Here is a 10,706-nt window from a genome sequence, read left to right as displayed (position 1 = left end):
ATCACGTTTTTCCAAGGGGGTTAACCCATGCTTTTGGTCAAAAATACGAAATTTTTCTTTATTTAGATTTGGTCAAAATAAGACTAGCAATAATGCTTAACAACTTTGTAGAGAAAGAAAAAACTTTTAAGGACAATTTAAAAAAAGACTTTTTAAAAGTTTCAAAAATCCTATTTTTCCAAAGGGGTTAACCCACGCTTTTAGTCAAAAAATGCAATTTCTTTTCTTTATTTTTTTTTGGTCAAAAAAGACTAGAAATAAGGTTTAACGATGTTCTAGAGAGAAAAGAACCCCTTTTCAATATAAAAACAACATTATTAAACGTCTCAAAAATTAAATTTTTCCAAAAGGGTCAACCCATGCTTTTGGTCAAAAAATGGCAAATTTTTCTACATTTAGATTTGGTCAAAATAGAACTAGAATTAATGCTTAATAACTTTGTAGAGAAAAAAGAAACTTTTTTTGACTATAAAGAAAACTTTTTCAAATTCCTAAAAATTGCATTTTTTCAAAGGGGTTAACCCATGCTTTTGGTCAAAAAATGCAATGATTTTCATCATTTGTTTTAGCTCAAAATAGGACTAGAAATAACGTTTAATAATATTATGAATAGAAAAGAAACCTTTTTTGACTATAAAAACAAAATTTTTACAACGTCTCAAAAATGGCATTTTTCCAAAGGGGTTAACCCATGCTTTTGTTCAAAAAATGCAATAATTTTCATTATTTGTTTTAGCTCAAAATAGGACTAGAAATAAGGTTTAATAATATTATGAATAGAAAAGAAACCTTTTTTGACTATAAAAACAAAAATTTTTCAACGTCTCAAAAATGGTATTTTTCCAAAGGTGTTAACCCATGCTTTTGGTCAAAAATTGCAATTTTTCTATAGTTTATTTTCGCTAAAAATGAGAGTAGAAGTAAGGGTTAATAATGTTCCGGAGAGAAAAAAAACTTTTTTGGACTATAAAAACAAAATTTTTCATAGTCTCAAAAATCATATTTTTCCAAAGGGGTTAACCCATGCTTTTGGACAAAAAATGTAATTTTTTCCTTTATTTGTTTGTTGGTCAAAATGAGACTAGAAATAATGCTACATAAAGTTTCAGATACAAAAGAAACCATCTTTGGCTTTAAAAACAAAATTTTTCAACCTCTCAAAAATGGCATTTTTCCAAAGGGGTTAACCCATTCTTTTGGTCAAAAAATGCAAAGTTTTTTCACAAATGTTTTTTCGCTAAAAATAAAACTAGAAGTAAGGGTTAATAATGTTCTGGATAGCAAAAAAAAACTTTTTTGTCTATAAAAAAGAAATTTTTCATAGTCTCAAAAATGGCATTTTTCCCAAGGGGTTAACCCATGATTTTGGTCCAAAAAATGCTACTTTTTTCTTGTTTGGGTTCGGTCAAAACAAAACTAGAAATAGTACTTACTGACTTTGTAGATAAAAAAGAAACCTTTTTTGATTATTAAAACTGACTGTTTGAAAGTCCCAAAAATCGTATTTTTCCAAAGGGGTTAACCCATGCTTTTGAACAAAAAATTCAATTGTTTCTTTATTTGTTTTCGGTCAAAATAAGAGTAGAAATAATGCCACATAAAGTTTGAGAAAAAAACAAACTTTTTTATTAAATTATGTTTTAGATGGAAAAAAAAAACTTTTTTTGACTAAAAAGACAAAATTTTGCATAGTCTCAAAACTCGCACCCATGCTTTTGTTAAAAAAGTGCCACTTTCTTTTAATTTGTTTTCGGTCAAATCAAGACTAGAAACAGTACTTACTGAATTTGTAGATAAAAAAGAAACCTTTTTGACTATAAAAATTGATTGTTTCAAAGTCGTTAAAATCGCATTTTTCTAAAGGGGTTAATCCATGCTTTTGGTCAAAAAATGGAATTTTTTTCATTATTTTTTCGCTGAAATAACCCTTGAAGTAAGGGTTAATAATGTTCTGGATAGAAAAAGAAAACTTTTTGGACTATAACAACAAAATTTTTCATAGTCTCAAAAATCACATTTTACCAAAGGGGTTAACCCATGCTTTTGCACAAAAAATGCAATTTTTTTCTTTATTTGTTTTCGGTCAAAATAAGACTAGAAATAATGCTACATAAAGTTTGAGATAGAAAAGAAGCCTTTTTTGACTATAAAAACGAAGTTTTTGAAACTCTCAAAAATGGCATTTTTCTGAAGGGTTTAACCCATGCTTTTGGTCAACGAATGGATTTTTTTTCGTTTTTGTTTGCGGTTAAAAAAGGACTAGAAATGAGGTTGAATGACGTTTTAGATAGAAACAAACTTTTTTTTGACTATTAAAAAAAAAAAATTTCAATGTCTCAAAAATGGCATTTTCCAGAGGGGGTTAACTCATGCTTTTGGTCAAAACATGGAATTTTTTTCTTTATTTTTTTTCAGTCAAAAAAAGGACTAGAAATAAGGTTGAATGATGTCCTAGATAGAAAACAAACTTTTTTTGACTAGAAAAACAAAATATTTCAACGTCTCAAAAATCGCATTTTCCAAAGGGGTTAACCCATGCTTTTGGTCAAAAACTGCAATTTTTTTCATTATTTCTTCTTGCTCAAAATAAGACTAGAATTAAGGTTTAATAATGATCTAGATCGGAAAAAAAACTTTTTTTTGACTATAAATACAAAGTTTTTGATACTCTCAAAAATGGAATTTTTCCAAAGGGGTTAACCCATGCTTTTGGTCAAAAATGACGCTTTTTTTTTATTTGTTTTCGGTCAAAACAAGACTACAAATAAAACTTACTGACTTTGTAGAGAAAAAAGAAACCTTTTTTGACTATAGAAACTGAATGCTTCAAAGTCCTTAAAATCACGTTTGTCCAAAGAGGTTAACCCATGCTCTTGGTCAAAAAATACGAAAATGTTTCTTTATTAAGATTTGGTCAAAATAAGGCTAGAAATAATGCTTAATAACTTTGTAGAGAAAGAAAAAACTTTTGAGGACAAAATCAAATCAAATAAGAAAAAAAAAACAATTTTTTTCAAAGGGTTGACCCATGCTTTTGGTTAAAAAAGTGCAATTTTTTTCATTATTTGTTTTCGCTCAAAATAAGATAAGAAGTAAGGTTTAATAATGTTCTAGACAGAAAAAAAAACTAGAAATAGTACTTTGCAACTTTGTAGAGAAAAATGAAACCTCTTTTGAGTATAAAAATGGAATGTTTCAAAGTCCTTAAAATCGCATTTTTTAAAGGGGTTAACCCATGCTTTTGGTCAAAAAATGCCAAAAAAGGTTTCTTCTCTCTCTTCAAAGTCATTAAGGATTATTTCTAGTTTTAAAAAATATTAATTTGGTGAAATGTCAATTCTTCTCTCATACTTTTTTTGTGCTGAGTGCTGAAAATACCACAAGAAATAGTGTTTGGTGATTTTCTAGATAGGAAAAAATTTATTAAGTACTCCCCACCAATGACCTGCCCTCTCCATGGTCTTTCTCCTTCAACAGTGACAAAAAAAACCTCTTCTTTCGACGAACATTTTACTGAGTAAGCTTTTCCCGTTCTTTTTCTTGGCTAAAGACTCGTAAATGTACTTTGCTTCAGTGTTGCCGATGCTTTATCCATGATGTTCTTGACCAGTATTCTTAATCTTCCTCTTCCACTTTCTTAATCTTGTTCTTTTGCTTTGGCAGATAGCTGGAAGTATTATAAATTAGCTGTTATAACTCTGTCTCAGATCTAAGAGGGCAACGCTAACCAATACAAATCATTTGATTAGCTGCAATGTCAATAATATAAGCATCTGTAATATACAGTGAGCTTATTTGAAAAAAGGAGAATTCTAAGGTAAAAGTGACAGTTTTATGGGTCCTGGCTGATATCGCATAATTATTCCAAAATGTACAGTGCAGGGTATAACAATTAATTGTTTTCTTTAAGAGAAAAAATGTTTTATCATGGCAGGTTTTTGTTCCAAATCTAATGGTATTTCATACATCTCACAACCTTGAGAGTAGTAGCCTCTTGCAGTAACTCTTATTTGGTACACTCACAGAAGGGTAAATTTGTAAGAAAGGCAAAGTAACTTGACATTCATTGTAAACAAGGCCAGGGGGGGGGGGGGTTAGTGTAAACATTCTTTCTCAGAGCGACAGCAGTAACTGATGAGCATAAATTTAAAATGTTCCGTTCCTTACTGGGGTCTGTGGGCTTAGGGCTCTCGACTTGTTTCCACTGTAAACAGTGTTTGAAAATAAATTGACAGAAAAAATAATCAGTTAAACCGAAAACGGGATTGTAACCCTAAGCTTGGCTTACTTGTAACTAACGTTTGCTGACGTATATAAAATATCCACCAAGCCATTTTATCAGAAAAAAACTTTCACTCATAAAAGAGTTTACAACATAAACTCAGGGCTCATCGATAAAACGAGAACACGACTACAGCCCTAGCAAACAAGAATGTTTAAACGATTTTTGCCGCCTAAAATTACACATTTCAATTTAAAGTCAAATAAGTTGATTTTCTTTGAGGATAAAAGCTAGTAGAAGGTAACAAAATTATACCTGTTCATGCATCCATGTCTCAAAGTGCAGCATTATAACAGGTAGATTTCACGAGCAGAGTAGAGTATGAAGTTTGTAACTGATACAATAAAAATTAATGTTGCATACATGTCTGCCAAGATCAGTCAGGGATAATGCTACTTTTTGAACATAATTTTAGGCAGAATGCTGTTGTTTTAAGGCTAAAGCTCAAAAGCATAATGCTAAAATGCTAAAATTTTCAAACACAGCATTGCCTCCAGCAGTACAGCTGTATGTTGCCATCAAACACAAAATACATGATCTGGGTGAAGACTGTACATAATGTTATAAATATTTTCTTGTCTAAGAAAATCAGGTGATGGAACAGATAGCCTGGGCTAAAATCAGAACTTCACTGATCCAGAGTCTGACATGATCTGATCATTACTTCTTCACCAACAAATTCAGAACCACAACTCAAACTTCTCATTAACCTCAAACCTTTCAGCTAGCTCTTGGAGTGAAGATACAATAATTATTACATCAAGAACAACCAACCTTAACTGAACTATTATATACGTAACCAACAGATGATCAATTTTTCAAATACCTCCATTAGCCTGGACATCACAGGAGTCCTAAAAATCTTTTAACCTTGGCATGAACACTACAATACAAACAAAAAAGAAATGGTGCACATATTTAATGGTGTGATGCCATTTGACATGACTTGTTATGGTTGTGGGAGTTTGATTTTGTCTACGGCTATTTTTTTTGCAATATTATTTTGCAGGAACAAACTTTTGGGATTGGTCCCAACTGGTTTTTCTCCATATGATTCGGTGTACAACTGCTTGTAACAAAGAAAACTCTAAACCAAACTAGGTTGAAAACTGGTAAAACGTTCGTCCTGAGAACAAATTTTTACCTAAGTCACTAAAGCGGAGGCCGTTTTCACAGTAATGTGTTTGTTGGGGGAGTGGGGGGGAAAGTCAGGTTTACTCTTTACAGCTGTGGATATTGCAAAAACAAAAACACACAAAAACTGAAAAACCCAAAATAAAAAGCCACAATATAAGATATATATGAAGTAGTGGTACATGAAGACGGCATTTTCTAAATCTTCTTTACAACTAAACAATCTCATTCCTTTTTAAGATGTATTTTTCAGAATATTAACTGCTTTTCATCCCAAATTTATTTAGCATTAATGCTTTTTTTGAGTGAGTAATTTATCCCATGGGTATACTGACACAAGGAGGGGAGTCCTGGACTCCACTGTCTGGGACGGCATCCAGCGTATTTTCAAGTGGGGTGACTTGAAAATGAGTGACAAAGGCACGAGGTTTGAAGGGGGGTCTGGAGGGCATGTTCCCCCAGAAAATTTTGAAATCTGGAGGCCCAAAAATGGCATTTTCAACATTCTCCATGAGACATTTAAAAAACTGAACCTCGATAAAGTTATAAAATGACAGGTTCTTCTAGTGCTTACAGTAATATCATGGAGGTTTTGTAAACTTGATACATATTTCTTGGCCTTCCATATATCCCGCTGTTAAAACACTGGCCTGAGTTTTTATACAACCCCCGAGTGTGGTAAGGAAGTGCATGCTGGCAAAATGTTAAAACCACATAACTTCATCTGTGGTAATGTGTGGTAATTAAACCGGAACGTTTTCCCTTTCTTTCCCTCTTCTTTACTCTTCATACATGCCTCATACTAAAACAAAAAAATTCCTCTACAAAAGTAGGGGGACTGTCCATGTCATGTGGCTGAGATGAGCAGTGTAGGCTGAACAGGGTAGGATTTGGGGATCTTAAAGTGTTAAACAGGTTATACATTTTCATTTTTTAGTTTTTTGAACAAGGTGCCTTTTTGTGGTTCCAGTTGCTAAGCAACGGAAATCCACTTTGTCATCATACAGTGTAAGTCTGTAATTTGGGGTGACCGACAAAACATGAATCATAATTTTCGACCATCTCCGCTCAATTTCAGGCAGTTTTAGGTGTTACATCAAAGCGTTGAAGATTTCCATTTCGCTCTACTGATGAAACATTTGTTGTACTTTCAACCATCTTCACTTGATTTCATCCCATGGGGTATTCCCCTACAAAAGCGACGGGGCTGCTCATCGTATCTTTTAGGGGTTTAAATTTGTGGATTGGTACCATTTAGGGTGCTAAAACCTCATTAAATAACTGCTGCCAGATAAAGATTAATGACAATATTTACTTTCAAAAAGTCCTTGAGAGGAAAGTGTTCGAAAGTTATCTTTATATACACATGTACTATTAAAATTTGCAGTGCCAGTAATATGAATTGTTGTTGCTGGATTGGTACCTCTTAGGGGTGGAAATGAATTTTGGACATGTTGCAGTTAATTTTTTTTTTTAGTTAACTTTTTGTTTTTCCTTTGTTTGAAATTCATTGGCATACATTGTCATAACCAAAAAGAATAGAAAAATAAAAATTAACTGAGTCAAAAAATTATCTGCAACAGACATGCCCATAAAACAAGATTCTGGTACCCTATAAGGGGTGTTCTTGAAATTTTCTGACGAGCACCCCCGTTACTTTTATAGGGGAGTACCACCCCCCACCCCTACCCTCTACCCTTTTTATGCCTGCCATGCAGATTACACTCTCTTACACTTCCAGACTTCAGTGTAAACAATGGTCCACCGAAACTGACGGATCTCGAAAAAAGAACCCAGTCTCCAACCTTGCCATTTCGAATAAGACTCATGAGATAATATCATGAAACCTCTATCAACGCCCTAATTTACGTTACAAAGACTGAAACCACATTCACTCCCTCGAGTGGCTATTTTTTAAACTTGAGCTTTAAACAGGATGTGATCATTTGGTGATCTACAGTCTACAAGTGCGATACTAATATTTTTTAAAGAAATCTAACCCACAATGTCAGTTTTAGGAAATGAAATGAGGTTCCTTATTTTAAACAGGGTGGTGAAGAGAAGGTTTTTGGTTTAAACAGGATGGCAGTACACCCCTACCCAAACTTCCATTTAGGGTTCCTCCCCTCCCCCACCACCCACTGCCACAGGGAATTTATTTTAATATTACAAGACCAAACATTCTTTATGCAGTAATAAAATTCTGATTATGACAAAATTATCAGATAATTCAAAATGACTTACCAAAGCTTGCAATTGGTACATGGATCATTGACTTCTGGAACCCACACATCATGAAAATTTAATTTGAATTGATTGGTAGCAGTAACCTATATAATAAAATCAAGGCCCATAAGTGTCAAGACAAAGAGCAGTTTTCCCTTAGTTACATATTACTATTGCTTTAGTACCAGAGCTGTTGCACTGCCCGGCTGATGGCACAGTCATTCACGAAACAATAACCCACCCCTCCCCCACCACCCCTCGCCAGGCCCAGCAAAGACATACAATCCTAGGGCTTGCACTTAGCACATGTGTCTGTGATGAAATGCCATTTTCTTTACTTCACACCACCAGCAGATTCAGTTACACTGAAATGATCACACCCAGCAATTTTTAGTACCATTTCTTGGGCTGATTGGCCAATTTATGAGGTGGCTGCATCAGAAAGTGACACATTTTTCATGGCTAGTATTAATTTTGGTTTTACAATTGAGCTGCTATTACAATACAGACTTTGTAAAGAAAATGGCCATTTTAGAAGAGAAAAATGTAAAATTTCACAGACACATGCACTCAGCTAATCCATAAGCCCTATTAACTAGGTTTGTTTCCATGGGAAATGAAAACCAAGCTAGAGTATGGTTAGGTAGTGGAAAACATTAAACACTTATTAAATGACTGATCCCAAGGGAAACCGTTAATTTTGTTACCCGACTCAAAGGAAACAAAATTAACTGTTTTCCAAGGATCCAGTCTTTAAGAGATTTGTACAGCTGGAAATTTTGAAGCTGGAAATCCATTAGATTTTGCTGTAACGGCCGTTGTCAGTCAACATTTGTGGGCAACAGGACACTGTTACCCTCTGGCATCCTAAATTTTCCGATGTTACCTGCTCAGAGATTTTGGCTAGGAACAGTTTCATTGTTAGATGTCATTGCCCTCAAAGTAACAATGAGAGTGCACACTCTTAAGAAACAATTTCTTGCTATAAAACGAAACATGCTGTTTTTGTGATTTTTCTTTCTCCTCTCACTAAGACGGACAACTTTGGGACCAGCACTTTATGTCCGAGTTCAAAAGGTGTGCGTCTTATTGGGAGTCAACAAAAAGGAAAAAGAAAGGCAGAGACCAACTCTAGGTGTTTTATTTTGCAAAGTTTTTATCTGCTCATTCCCCTGCTCACTCCTTAATATGATAAACTCACAACCTGAGTCTGACGTCTGTCATCTGCCGTAAACTTGATTGTAAATCTCTTTTTAAAATGTCTGGCCATTTCGAAAGGCCAAATCAAAATGACCGTTATAAATTAGGTGCCCGAAAACGTACGTACGGCTACTTCTGCTGAAATTTACAAAACGCATAAATTTCAGTTCTTCAGAGTCACGCGATCTGTCTGCGTTTATTCGACTGCAGAAAGATCATTGCTTGCAGATGCCCTAGGGCCTATTACAAAACTAATAAGGCGCTTTTTTTCTTCTCAAACATAAAAGTTAAGAGAGGCCTTGTGAATTTAAACCAACAAAGTTAGGGGAGAGTTGAAAAAACTGACCCCCACTCCGCGGACTACCCACTGACCCCACTCCGCGGACTACTCTACGGACTACTCCGCGGACTACTCTACGGACTAGTCCGCGGACTACCACGCGGACTACCCTAACTAATCAACCAAATTTACTTTCACAGAGAAAAGAGTTAGAAGAAGCGTACCTGCCTACAAGATCACACTTGATAAACAGCTGCCATCTTGATTTTCGCCATTTTACTCGACCCAGCTCTCCTTTAGCCTCGCCCCAGTCTTCATCGGCCACAAGTCAGAGCACGCCGTTCAGCCAATCGATGACCACTATTGGCGCTGGTAACAGTTTTTGTTATATTCAGCTTAAAAATGTTTTTAAGAACTTACTTATAGCCGTGCTTGGAAGTCACCATATTTTTGGATTCACCTGGCCCACAAGGCCCTTGGAGACGTATTCTCCTACGTAGGGCACGCAGTCGTTATTTGGATCGTCACGCGAGGTTTGGAGAGAAGCGTTGCGTGACGATCCAAGAACGGAAGCTGCAATGGACGTAGCAATGAAGAAGAAGTGCTGGGTCGAGTAAAATGGCGAAAATCAAGATGGCGGCTGTTTATCAAGTGTGATCTTGTAGGCAGGTACGCTTCTTCTAACTCTTTTCTCCGTGAAAGTAAATTTGGTTGATTAGTTAGGGTAGTCCGCATAGTAGTCCGCGGAGTAGTCCGTAGAGTAGTCCGCGGAGTGGGGTCAGTGGGTAGTCCGCGGAGTGGGGGTCAGTTTTTTCAACTCTCCCACAAAGTTAGATTGTAACTTCCATAGGCTTACCTAAACTTCAGGAATTCAGCAACGAAAATGCAGCCACGTGGAAGCCATCTTCACTATGATTTCGTCACAGCTACATAATTTAACACTTCGTGAGAAGATTTAGTCACCCTATGATTGCCAGACTTATAAAAACAGCTAGAAGTTTGCAAATTCTTCACGAAATTGGGCAGATTCCACCAGCGTACAGGGAAAGAACTTCCGCCTCGGTTTATCGTGCAAGAATGTTTTTAATTGGTCTAACGCTGACATGTGACGTGTCACGTGAGAATTGATCGAACTTGTAAAGGTGGAAGAGCGGACATGGGGCTTAGATGTAAGGGAAATGGGTGCATTCCAATTGAATAGGAAAAAAGGCGAAAAGCATAAAATGTGATAATAACAAGCACCAAAAGAACACACAGCTTCTCGCTGCGGGACGTAATGTTATCCTTTTACATACCATTTCTGACAGAAAAGGTACCCTTTCGTGTACCTTCTATTAACAAATGACACCCCGTCTAACTGCCGTAAATGCTCTATTTTTTACAGATCATCAATAAATCCCTAAAGCAGGAGGTATTTGTGACTCTTTTAGGGCCACAAAAATGCATCTGTTATTTATCCCTTTCGTTTTTTTTAAGACCAAAATTATGATTGTTTTCCCTACCCTTTAATGTACTTCTCTTACAGAAATCCCTATCCATTAATATACCTGAAGAAATACTCCTTTCGGGCGGAAGCCATAGAAC

General features: G+C 35.4%; 1 long non-coding RNA gene across 1 annotated transcript; it reads right to left on the bottom strand.

Moving 5' to 3' along the window:
* Window positions 1-5,107: 5,107 nt before the first annotated feature.
* On the bottom strand, window positions 5,108-10,447 carry LOC140924681 (uncharacterized). The gene is made up of 3 exons (XR_012164313.1): window positions 9,979-10,447; window positions 7,661-7,746; window positions 5,108-5,165 (listed from the first exon to the last, which is right to left on the bottom strand). It is a non-coding gene; the product is annotated as an uncharacterized lncRNA (long non-coding RNA).
* Between the last annotated feature and the right edge of the window lie 259 nt (window positions 10,448-10,706).

This window comes from Porites lutea, chromosome 14 (genome assembly GCF_958299795.1).
Source record: "Porites lutea chromosome 14, jaPorLute2.1, whole genome shotgun sequence".
Lineage (NCBI taxonomy): Eukaryota > Metazoa > Cnidaria > Anthozoa > Scleractinia > Poritidae > Porites > Porites lutea.
This window is presented reverse-complemented; position numbering and strand designations above follow the sequence as displayed.